The sequence below is a fragment of the Hevea brasiliensis genome, unplaced genomic scaffold (assembly GCF_030052815.1).
Source record: "Hevea brasiliensis isolate MT/VB/25A 57/8 unplaced genomic scaffold, ASM3005281v1 Scaf21, whole genome shotgun sequence".
Taxonomy (NCBI): Eukaryota; Viridiplantae; Streptophyta; class Magnoliopsida; order Malpighiales; family Euphorbiaceae; genus Hevea; species Hevea brasiliensis.
The window spans coordinates 319549-332841 of NW_026614707.1; positions in this window are offsets into that span (position 1 = coordinate 319549).

Genomic DNA, 13293 nt, shown 5'->3' on the forward strand with positions numbered 1-13293 from the left:
TGAGTTGGAGGATATGGTCCACATGGCTACGAAGGTAGAAAGGCAACTTAAAAGCAAGTCAAAATTTGGAGGAAATGCAAGTACTTCATCTTGGAAGTCTAACTGGAAGAAGGAGGATAGGGAAAAGGCTTTTAGCAACTATAAGAAAAATGAGGATAAGGATAAGGAAAAGAAGGTGGAGAAGAAATTTGTAGAAAGTAAAGGAAAGGAGGTTGCAACTACTACCCGAAATAGAGACGTGAAGTGTTTTATGTGTTTGGGCAGTGGACACATAGCTTCTCAATGCCCTAACAAGAGAGTCATGGTCATGAGAGAAAATGGTGAGATAGAAACAGAGGAGGAAATTGTGAGTGATTCCACATCTTCAGGGGAGGAGGATGCAGAGGTAGAATATGCTGCTGAAGGAAGTGCTCTAGTGATTATGAGAGCATTAAATACTCAAATAAAGGAGGGTGTTGGTGATGAATTGTAAAGAGAAACAATTTTTCATGCAAGGTGTCTTATCCAAGACAAAGCTTGTAGTGTCATCATTGATGGGGGAAGTTGTGCCAATGTTGCTAGTACTATTTTGGTGCAGAGATTAGGGTTGAGGACTTTGAAACACACTAGACCCTATAAATTGCAGTGGTTGAATGAATGCGGTGAGGTGAAAGTAACAAAACGAGTGCTGATTTCCTTTGCAATAGGAAAGTATCAAGATGAGGTTATGTGTGACGTGGTTCCAATGCAAGCTGGCCATTTATTACTTGGCCAACCATGGCAATTTGATAGAAAGGTGATCCACGATGGGTATAAAAATAGGTATTCTTTTGAAATGAATGGAAGGAAAATCATTTTGGCACCTATGACACCAAAACAGATTTATGAAGACCAAACAAGGCTTAAGCAAGCAATGGGTGAGGAAAAATCAAGAGTGGCCGAAAAGAGAGCAGAGAAGAAAAGAAGGAGTGAAAAGAAATTGAGTGAAAATGTTGTGAGTGAGCAAGACAAGGGTGGTTGTGAGGAAAGAAAAGAGAGTAAAGAAAACATTCCAAGAGTGCTTGAAAAAGGTGAATCTTCGGCGCAAAAGGAGAGCTGTGCGGAAAGAGGGGAGAGAAAATTAAGCTTGTATGCTAAAGGAAGAGATGTGAGGAATGCCATGTTTGCCAACAAGCAAATGTTATTAATTGTGTTTAAGGACTCTTGTTTATCCACATCTGACCTTGACCCCAATTTGCCTAGTGTTGTTGTCTCCCTTTTGCAGGAATATGAGGATGTACTACCTGAGGAGATGCCAGCTGGACTACCACCTATTCGAGGGATTGAGCACCAGATTGATTTTGTACCTGGAGCAGTTATTCCCAACCGTCCAGCCTATAGAAGTAACCCTGAAGAAACCAAAGAATTACAAAGGCAAGTTGAGGAATTGCTAGCTAAGGGATATGTGAGAGAAAGTATGAGCCCTTGTGCTGTACCCGTCCTTTTGGTACCAAAGAATGATGGCACACGGCGCATGTGTGTGGATTGTAGGGCGGTCAACAAAATCACTGTAAAGTATCGCCATCCTATACCTAGATTGGATGATATGTTGGATGAACTTTGTGGTGCTTGTGTTTTTACCAAAATTGACTTGAAAAGCGGATATCATCAAATTCGCATGAAAGTAGGTGATGAATGGAAGACTGCATTTAAAACAAAACATGGACTATATGAGTGGTTAGTGATGCCTTTTGGGCTAACTAATGCTCCTAGCACTTTTATGAGATTGATGAATCATGTGTTGCGTGCTTTTATTGGAAAATTTGTTGTTGTTTATTTTGATGATATATTGGTTTACAGTAGAGGCATGAATGAACACATGCATCATTTAAGGGCTGTATTCGATGTGTTAAGAAAGGAACAATTATATGCTAACTTGAAGAAATGTTCATTTTGCATGGAAAAGGTTGTCTTTTTAGGATTTGTCATTAGTGCTAATGGTGTTGAAGTTGATGATGAAAAAATTAGAGCTATTAGAGACTAGCCCATTCCAAAGACTGCATCTGAAGTACGTAGTTTTCATGGACTAGCTAGTTTCTATAGAAGATTTATTAAGAATTTCAGTACCATTGCAGCACCATTGAATGATCTTGTCAAAAAGAATGTTAATTTTGTTTGGGAATAGAAACAAGATGATGCTTTTCACAAAATTAAAGAGATGTTATGTTCCGCTCCTGTATTGGCTTTACCTGATTCTTCTAAAACTTTTGAGATTGAGTGTGACGCATCAGGAATAGGTATTGGAGCCGTTTTATTGCAGGAAAAGAGACCAATAGCATACTTTAGTGAGAAGCTTAATGGAGCAGCTTTAAACTATTCTACATATGACAAGGAGTTGTATGCATTGGTACGTGCCTTGCAAACATGGCAACATTACCTTTGGCCAAAGCAATTTGTCATCCACACAGATCATGAGTCATTGAAGCATATCAAGGGGCAAAATAAGTTGAGTAGGCGCCATGCAAAATGGGTTGAGTTCCTTGAGACCTTCCCATATGTGATTCAATACAAACATGGAAAAGAAAATGTGGTGGCTGATGCCTTATCTCGAAGGTATAACCATCTTGCCCTTCTTGATGCAAAGTTATTAGGATTCGAATATGTGAAAGAATTATATGCTGAAGATGATGACTTTGCTAGAGTGTATGCAGCTTGTGAAAAGAATGCTTTTGAGAAGTTTTATAGGCATGATGGATATTTGTTTAGAGAACATAGATTGTGTGTGCCTAAGAGTTCCATGCGTGAATTACTTGTGAATGAGTCTCATGCTGGTGGATTAATGGGTCATTTTGGTGTTGCCAAAACTTTAGATGTATTGAAGGAACATTTTTATTGGCCGAATATGAAAAGAGATGTTGAAAGAGTATGTGTTAGGTGCATTGTGTGTGCTAAGGCTAAATCTAGAGTTTTGCCACAAGGTTTGTATACACCTTTGCCTACCCCTAGTGATCCTTGGGTTCATTTGTCTATGGATTTTGTGTTGGGATTACCTAGTTTTAAACAAGGCGATGATTCAATTTTTGTTGTTGTTGACAGGTTTTCAAAAATGGCACATTTTATTCCATGCCATAAAACTGATGATGCTACAAATGTTGCAAATTTATTTTGTAGAGATATTGTTAGGTTGCTATTGGAAGGTTTTGTGGGGAAACATCCCTAAGAGTTTAGTTAGTGATAGGGATGTTAAATTCCTTAGTCACTTTTGGAAGGTTTTGTGGGGAAAACTGGGCACCAAGTTGTTATTTTCCACCACTTGTCACCCACAAACCGATGGTCAAACTGAAGTAGTAAATAGGACACTAACTACTCTTTTGCGTGCTGTGGTTAAGCAAAATTTGAAGTCATGGGAAGATTGCATTCCACTTGTTGAATTTGCATACAATAGAAATGTGCATTCTTCTACTGGCTATTCTCCATTTGAAATTGTGTATGGTTTCAATCCTTCAACTCCTTTGGATCTTTTACCTTTGCCTGTGAACGAGCTTGCTAGTTTAGATGGAAAAAGAAAAGCAGAATTGGTGAAGAAAATCCATGAACAAGCCAAGCTTCAAATTGAAAAGAAAAATGAAAAATATGCTAGTCAAGCCAACAAAGGAAGGAAGAAAGTCACATTTCAACCTGGAGATTGGGTATGGGTTCACTTGCGCAAAGAAAGGTTTCCTCTCGAAGGAAATCAAAATTACAACCAAGATGTGATGGACCTTTCCAAGTGCTGACCAAAATTAATGATAACGCCTACAAAATAAACCTGCCCGGTGAGTATAATGTCAGTGCCACCTTCAATGTTGCTGATTTATCTCCTTGTGTTGATGCAGGAACAGATTCGAGGACGAATCCTTTTGAAGCGGAGGGGAATGATGAGAATCAAGCTACATCCACAACAAAGGATTTCATCCAAGGTCCAATTACTAGAGCTAGAGCTAAATCACTTCAGAATTTAATTTGTGAAATCATAAGGAGCAAGGATTATAAGCTGGAATGGCATGAAGAAAAATGTAAAGGATTAAATTTGGTGAAAATTATGCTTAGAAGTGACCAGGTGTCACGTGGAGCATTAGATTACATGGAATAACCTGTGGACATGCATGCACCAGATCCAACCCATGTACATGTATCTGCTGGCACCTTTTTCAAGGAATATTCCATCTGTTATAACCACTTCTCTTTTGGACTTAAATGCCCTTATTTGCTGCTGCATTAAATTTACTTTTTGTAAGGAGTTTTTAGTCTTTTGATAGATTAATTTTTGTTTGGACTTAAAGCTCCTTACAGCTGTTACTAAAGTAGGGATATTTTTGTCTTTAGTTTTGAAGCCAAGAGGCTATAAATACAAGTGTGATGAGAGAGTGGAGGACACACTTTGAATATTAATGAGAGATTGTTTCTAAAGTGAGTAAATTGGCTGTTGCCTTTGTTCTTGTGAAACTCATTAACTTGCTGAGATTCTATCTTGCAAGGTTTAATGTGCATAATATTCTTGGTTTATTCATTCTCCATATGAATTAGGTCAAGAATCCCATTTCTGATATTTTCTTTGAATTACACAACAATCTGATTGTGCTGGTTCAAAGATTCAAATTCATACATCTTGATTTGGTGCTTTCCATATTGTTCATTTAATTCTTGAATGTGGGTTTTCAAGTTACCAATTACTTGAAGGTTCACATCAGTTTTTGGTATCAGAGCAAAGGGACGTCCAAACAAGGTAGATTCTCTATTTGCTTCTTATTCTTTTTTTTTTTGTTACCTTTTTCATATTTGCTATTTGGCTCTCGTTCCATATTTGTTTCTTCTTCTTCATCTTGCATCTGGTTCTTTCTTGCTAAACCTTATTTTGCTTCTTATTGTGTTTCTGTTATTCACATTTTTGTTCATTGTATGCTTGACCGAAATTGGCTCTTGGGGTTTAGTATGACTTGTTTGTTTAAAAATTTGTTTTGTTGAGTTTGTCTTAAGGTTTTAGGTTAATCAAGCCAAAGCCATTATTCTAGCTATCCATCTTGCTTCCTTCATTTTGATATCAAGCATGAGAGATTATTTGGGTCATTGAGTTCGACTTACCTATTAGGCCTGAAAATTTACCAGCATTATTTGGGTGTGTTTAAGACGTTGGGTATAAATTTTGGGGGTTGTTCGATACTGTTTGCCCATTGAACCAAAATTTTGCGGCAGATCCGATCAAATTAAGTTCACACAGCAAATAGATCCAGAAATGCCTGAAAATTTACAGGGTGTTTATACCCCACCTCGGTAGTTCCCAAATTAAATTTCAGCTTAAAATTCAACCATTTGTGCGGGGAACCAAAATTTTTGCGGCAGAATCGATCAAAATTAGTTCACATAGCAAATATACCCAGAAATTTCTGAAAATTTACCGGGTGTTTATACCCCATATCGGTAGTTCCCAAATTAAATTTCAGCTTAAAATTCTACCGTTTGTGCGGGGAACCAAAATTTTTGCGGCAGAATCGATCAAAATAAGTTCACATAGCAAATATACCCAGAAATTTCTGAAAATTTACCGGGTGTTTATACCCCATATCGGTAGTTCCCAAATTAAATTTCAGCTTAAAATTCATCCGTTTGTGCGGGGAACCAAAATTTTGCGGCGGACACGATCAAATTAAGTTCACATAGTAAATCAGCCCAGAACCTGAAAATTTACAGGTTGTTTGTGCCACATTTGAGCTATTCTCAAATTAAATTTCAGCTGAAAATTTAATCGTTTGTGCGGGGAACCAAAATTTCGCGGCAGACACGATTACATTTGATTTACATAGTAAGTCTTTCAAGAAAAGCCTAAAATTCTAGCTGCAATTAGTCAGTATTGGGTTGGCATTTGCCTACTCAATTTCAGATCAAAATGCACTCATTTGCTTGGTGATCCTAAATTTATGCAATTCTTGGTGTATTGTGTGAACTGCTGGTAATTGCGATAAGTTGGTGGCAAACTTGGATATTTAAGCTTGATATCACTTCTTTAGGTTGTCACTTTTCCAGCTTATTACTCTTTTATTTTGGTGTCTTCTTTCTTGATTGCTTATTGCATTACATTTCCATGCTTGAGCTTTTCTTTTCTTGACTTCTTGTGTCACATTATTGCTTTCTTGATTACTCGTTTTGATCCATCTCGTTCAAGAATTTTATTGTATGTTAAATTTTTGTGAGTACAGTCCTGGTTTGAGTTACTTGAGTTTGATAAGAACTTGTGGACATAGCCAAGAGAGGTAAAAGGCACAGAGTGGTGAGTTCATAAGAGGGAAAAAGCCTTGTTGAGTTAAACATGAGTGGAGTGTCCTCTGTTGAGTGTAAACACGTAAGGGAGTGAGTGAGGTGTTTTCTTTACACTAACCATTTTCTTGCAGGTCTGAAAACATGTCTAGAAGGGGTGATGGTAGTGAGGGGGAAGGTGAAAATCCATTCTACATGCAAGCTGTCAGACAACAATTTGAAAGAATGAATGTTGTGTGCAATGAAATCATAGATATGTTGGAAAGATTGGAGCAAAGAGATAGGCAAAATGAGAGAAGGCCAAATAGGAGGGATCTTGTACCTCCAGTAGTTGAATCTGATGAAGTTGAGGTTGATAACTATGATTTTGAGGTTGAAAGACCTAGGAGGGGTGGATATGAGAGAAGAGCTGAAGATAGGAGGAATGGGGATATGAGGATAAGAAGAGAGGAAAGAGAGAGGAATAGGGTAGATGACAATATCAAAAGTATTAAAATGAGCATCCCTTCTTTCCAAGGGAAAAATGATCCGGATGTGTATCTTGAATGGGAAAGGAAGGTAGAAGCTGTGTTTGATTGTCATCACTATTCAGAGGAAAAGAAAGTAAAGTTAGCAGCAGTAGAATTTACTGATTATGCTTTGGTATGGTGGGATCAAGTGTTGATTAGTAGAAGGAGAAATTATGAGCAATCAATTGCAACCTGGGGTGAGATGAAAACTATAATGAGGAAGAGATTTGTTCCTAGTCATTATTATAGAGAGCTACATCAGAGGTTACAAAAATTGACTCAAGGTTCTAAAAGTGTTGAAGATTATCATAAAGAAATGGAAATTGCTATGATTAGAGCAAATGTGGAGGAGGATAGAGAAGCCACCATGGCTAGATTCTTGAATGGGCTAAACAAGGAGATTGCTCATATTGTTGAGTTACATCACTATGTTGAGTTGGAGGATATGGTCCACATGGCTACGAAGGTAGAAAGGCAACTTAAAAGCAAGTCAAAATTTGGAGGAAATGCAAGTACTTCATCTTGGAAGTCTAACTGGAAGAAGGAGGATAGGGAAAAGGCTTTTAGCAACTATAAGAAAAATGAGGATAAGGATAAGGAAAAGAAGGTGGAGAAGAAATTTGTAGAAAGTAAAGGAAAGGAAAGGAAATTTGATAGAAAGGTGATCCACGATGGGTATAAAAGTAGGTATTCTTTTGAAATGAATGGAAGGAAAATCATTTTGGCACCTATGACACCAAAACAGATTTATGAAGACCAAACAAGGCTTAAGCAAGCAATGGGTGAGGAAAAATCAAGAGTGGACGAAAAGAGAGCAGAGAAGAAAAGAAGGAGTGAAAAGAAATTGAGTGAAAATGTTGTGAGTGAGCAAGACAAGGGTGGTTGTGAGGAAAGAAAAGAGAGTAAAGAAAACATTCCAAGAGTGCTTGAAAAAGGTGAATCTTCGGCGCAAAAGGAGAGCTGTGCGGAAAGAGGGGAGAGAAAATTAAGCTTGTATGCTAAAGGAAGAGATGTAAGGAATGCCATGTGAGAGAAAGTATGAGCCCTTGTGCTGTACCTGTCCTTTTGGTACCAAAGAAAGATGGCACATGGGGCATGTGTGTGGATTGTAGGGCGGTCAACAAAATCACTGTAAAGTGTCGCCACCCTATACCTAGATTGGATGATATGTTGATGAACTTTGTGGTGCTTGTGTTTACCAAAATTGACTTGAAAAGCAGATATCATCAAATTCGCATGAAAGAAGGTGATGAATGAAATACTGCATTTAAAACAAAGCATGGACTATATAAGTGGTTAGTGATGCCTTTTGGGCTAACTAATGCTCCTAGCACTTTTATGAGATTGATGAATCATATGTTGCGTGCTTTTATTGGAAAATTTGTTGTTGTTTATTTTGATGATATATTGGTTTACAGTAGAGGCATGAATGAACATATGCATCATTTAAGAGCTGTATTCGATGTGTTAAGAGAGGAAAAATTATATGCTAACTTGAAGAAATGTTCATTTTGCATGGAAAAGGTTGTCTTTTTAGGATTTGTCATTAGTGCTAATGGTGTTGAAGTCGATTATGAAAAAATTAGAGCTATTAGAGACTGACCCACTCCAAAGTCTGCATCTGAAGTGCGTAGTTTCCATGGACTAGCTAGTTTCTATAGAAGATTTATTAAGAATTTCAGTACCATTGCAGCACCATTGAATGATCTTGTCAACAAGAATGTTAATTTTGTTTGGGAACAGAAACAAGATGATGCTTTTCACAAAATTAAAGACATATTATGTTCCACTCCTGGTTGGCTTTACCTGATTTTTCTAAGACTTTTGAGATTGAGTGTGACGCATCAGGTATAGGTATTGGAGCCGTTTTAATGCAGGAAAAGAGACCAATAGCATACTTTAGTGAGAAGTTTAATGGAGCAGCTTTAAACTATTCTACATATGACAAGGAGATGTATGCATTGGTACGTGCCTTGGAAACATGGCAACATTACCTTTGGCCAAAGCAATTTGTCATCCACACAGATCATGAGTCATTGAAGCATATCAAGGGGCAAAATAAGTTGAGTAGGTGATGTGAACCTTCAAGTAATTGGTAACTTGAAAACCCACATTCAAGAATTAAATGAACAATATGGAAAGCACCAAATCAAAATGTATGAATTTGAATCTTTGAACCAGCACAATCAGATTGTTGTGTAATTCAAAGAAACTTTCAGAAATGGGATTCCTGACCTAATTCATATGGAGAATGAATAAACCAAGAATATTATGCACATTAAACCTTGCAAGATGAACAATATGGAAAGCACCAAATCAAGATGTATGAATTTGAATCTTTGAACCAGCACAATCAGATTGTTGTGTAATTCAAAGAAAATTTCAAAAATGAGATTCTTGACCTAATTCATAGGGAGAATGAATAAACCAAGAATATTATGCACATTAAACCTTGGAAGATAGAATCTCAGCAAGTTAATGAGCTTCACAAGAACAAAGGCAACAACGAATTTACTCACTAAAGGAGCAGAAACAATCTCTCATTAATATTCAAAGTGTGTCCTCCACTCTCTCATTACACTTGTATTTATAGCCTCTTGGCTTCAAAGCTAAAGACAAAAATATCCCTACTTTAGTAACAGCTGTAAGGAGCTTTAAGTCCAAACAAAAATTAATCTATCAAAAGACTAAAAACTCCTTACAAAAAGTAAATTTAATACAGCAGCAAATAAGGGCATTTAAGTCCAAAAGAGAGGTGGTTATAACAGATGGAATATTCCTTGAAAAAGGTGCCAGCAGATACATGTACATGGGTTGGATCTGGTGCATGCATGTCCACAGGTTATTCCATGTAATCTAATGCTCCACATGACACCTGGTCACTTCTAAGCATAATTTTCACCAAATTTAATCCTTTACATTTTTTTTCATGCCATTCCAGCTTATAATCCTTGCTCCTTATGATTTCACAAAATAAGTTCACATAGCAAACATACCCAGAAATTTCTGAAAATTTACCGGGTGTTTATACCCCATATCAGTAGTTCCCAAATTAAATTTCAGCTTAAAATTCATCCGTTTGTATGGGGAAATCAGCCGGCAGACACGATTTGTGTGGGGAACAAAATTTTGCGGCAGACACGATTAAATTTGGTTTACATAGTAAACTTGCCAAGAGAAGCCTGAAATTCTAGCAGCAATTAGTCAGTATTGGGTTGCATTTGCCTACTCAATTTCAGATCAAAATACACTCGTTGGCTTGGTGATCCGAAATTTATGCAATTCTTGGTGTATTGTGTGAACTGCTGGTAATTGTGATAAAAGCAAATTTAATACAGCAACAAATAAGGGCATTTAAGTCCAAAAGAGAGGTGGTTATAACAGCAAGGAATATTCCTTGAAAAAGGTGCCAGCAGATGCATGTACATGGGTTGGATCTGGTGCATGCATGTCCATAGGTTATTCCATGTAACCTAATGCTCCATATAACACCTGGTCACTTCTAAGCTTAATTTTCACCAATTTTAATCCTTTATAATTTTCTTCATGCCATTCCAGCTTATAATCCTTGCTCCTTATGATTTCACAAATTAAATTCTGAAGTGATTTAGCTCTAGCTCTAGTAATTGGACATTGGATGAAATCCTTTGGCATGGATGTAGCTTTATTCTCATCATTCCCCTCCGCTTCAAAAGGGTTCGTCCTCGAATCTGTTCCTGCATCAACACAAGGAGATAAATCAGCAACATTGAAGGTGGCACTAACATTATACTCACCGGGCAGGTTTATTTTGTAGGCGTTATCATTAATTTTGGCCAGCACTTGGAAAGGTCCATCACATCAGTTTTGGTATCAGAGCAAAGGGACATCCAAACAAGGTAGATTCTCTATTCTTTTTGTTTGTTACCTTTTTCATATTTGCTGTTTGGCTCTTGGGGTTTAGTTGGACCTGTTTGTTTAAAAATTTGTTTTGTTGGGTTTGTCTTAGGGTTTTGGGTTAATCAAGCCAAAGCCATTATTCTAGCTATCCATCTTGCTTCCTTCATTTTGAAATCAAGCATGAGAGATTATTTGGGTCATTGATTTCGACTTACCAATTTGGCCTGAAACTGTACCAGCATTATTTGGGTGTGTTTAAGACATTGGGTGTAAATTTTGGGGGTTGTTTGATATCGTTTGCCTGCTGAACTAAAATTTTCCGGCAGACACGATCAAATTATGTTCACATAGCAAATAGACTGAGAAATTCCAGAAAATTTACAGGGTGTTTATACCCCATATCAGTAGTTCCCAAATTAAATTTCAGCTTAAAATCCAACCATTTGTGTGGGGAACCAAAATTTTACGGCAGAATCGATCAAAATAAGTTCACATAGCAAACATACCCAGAAAATTCTGAAAATTTACCGGGTGTTTATACCCCATATCAGTAGTTCCCAAATTAAATTTCAGCTTAAAATTCATCCTTTTGTGTGGGGAAATCAGCCGGCGGACACGATTTGTGTGGGGAACAAAATTTTGCGGCAGACACGATTAAATTTGGTTTACATAGTAAACCTGCCAAGAGAAGCCTGAAATTCTAGCAGCAATTAGTCAGTATTGGGTTGCATTTGCCTACTCAATTTCAGATCAAAATACACTCGTTGGCTTGGTGATCCGAAATTTATGCAATTCTTGGTGTATTGTGTGAACTGCTGGTAATTTTGATAAGTTGGTGACAAACTTGGATATTTAAGCTTGATATCACTTCCTTAGGTTGTCACTTTTCCAGCTTATTGCTCTTTTATTTTGGTGTCTTCTTTCTTGATTCCTTATTGCGTTACATTTCCATGCTTGAGCTAGCCTCTTGGCTTCAAAGCTAAAGACAAAAATATCCCTACTTCAGTAACAGCTATAAGGAGCTTTAAGTCCAAGCAAAAATTAATCTATCAAAAGACTAAAAACTCCTTGCAAAAAGTAAATTTAATACAGCAACAAATAAGGGCATTTAAGTCCAAAAGAGAGGTGGTTATAACAGCAAGGAATATTCCTTGAAAAATGTGCCAGCAGATGCATGTACATGGGTTGGATCTGGTGCATGCATGTCCACAGGTTATTCCATGTAACCTCACTCCATATAACACCTGGTCACTTCTAAGCTTAATTTTCACCAAATTTAATCCTTTATAATTTTCTTCATGCCATTCCAGCTTATAATCCTTGCTCCTTATGATTTCACAAATTAAATTCTGAAGTGATTTAGCTCTAACTCTAGTAATTGGACCTTGGATGAAATCCTTTGGCATGGATGTAGCTTGATTCTCATCATTCCCCTCCGCTTCAAAAGGGTTCGTCCTCGAATCTGTTCCTGCATCAACACAAGGAGATAAATCAGCAACATTGAAGGTGGCACTAACATTATACTCACCGGGCAGGTTTATTTTGTAGGCGTTATCATTAATTTTGGCCAGCACTTGGAAAGGTCCATCACATCAGTTTTGGTATCAGAGCAAAGGGACGTCCAAACAAGGTAGATTCTCTATTCTTTTTGTTTGTTACCATTTTCATATTTGCTGTTTGGCTCTTGGGGTTTAGTTGGACCTGTTTGTTTAAAAATTTGTTTTGTTGGGTTTGTCTTAGGGTTTTGGGTTAATCAGGCCAAAGCCATTATTCTAGCTATCCATCTTGCTTCCTTCATTTTGAAATCAAGCATGAGAGATTATTTGGGTCATTGATTTCAACTTACTAATTTTGCCTGAAACTGTACCAGCATTATTTGGGTGTGTTTAAGACATTGGGTGTAAATTTTGGGGGTTGTTTGATATCGTTTGCCTGCTGAACTAAAATTTTGCGGCAGACACGATCAAATTATGTTCACATAGCAAATAGACTGAGAAATTCCAGAAAATTTACAGGGTGCTTATACCCCATATCAGTAGTTCCCAAATTAAATTTTAGCTTAAAATCCAATCATTTGTGTGGGGAACCAAAATTTTGCGGCAGAATCGATCAAAATAAGTTCTCATAGCAAACATACCCAGAAATTTCTGAAAATTTACCGGTTGTTTATACCCCATATCAGTAGTTCCTAAATTAAATTTCAGCTTAAAATTCATCCGTTTGTGTGGGGAAATCAGCCGCCAGACACGATTTGTGTGGGGAACAAAATTTTGCGGCAGACACGATTAAATTTGGTTTACATAGTAAACCTGCCAAGAGAAGCCTGAAATTCTAGCAGCAATTAGTCAGTATTGGGTTGCATTTGCCTACTCAATTTCAGATCAAAATACACTCGTTGGCTTGGTGATCCGAAACTTATGCAATTCTTGGTGCATTGTGTGAACTGCTGGTAATTGTGATAAGTTGGTGACAAACTTGGATATTTAAACTTGATATCACTTCTTTAGGTTGTCACTTTTCCAGCTTATTGCTCTTTTATTTTGGTGTCTTCTTTCTTGATTCCTTATTGCGATACATTTCCATGCTTGAGCTTTTCTTTTCTTGACTTCTTGAGTCACATTATTGCTTTCTTGATTACTCGTTTTGATCCGTCTAG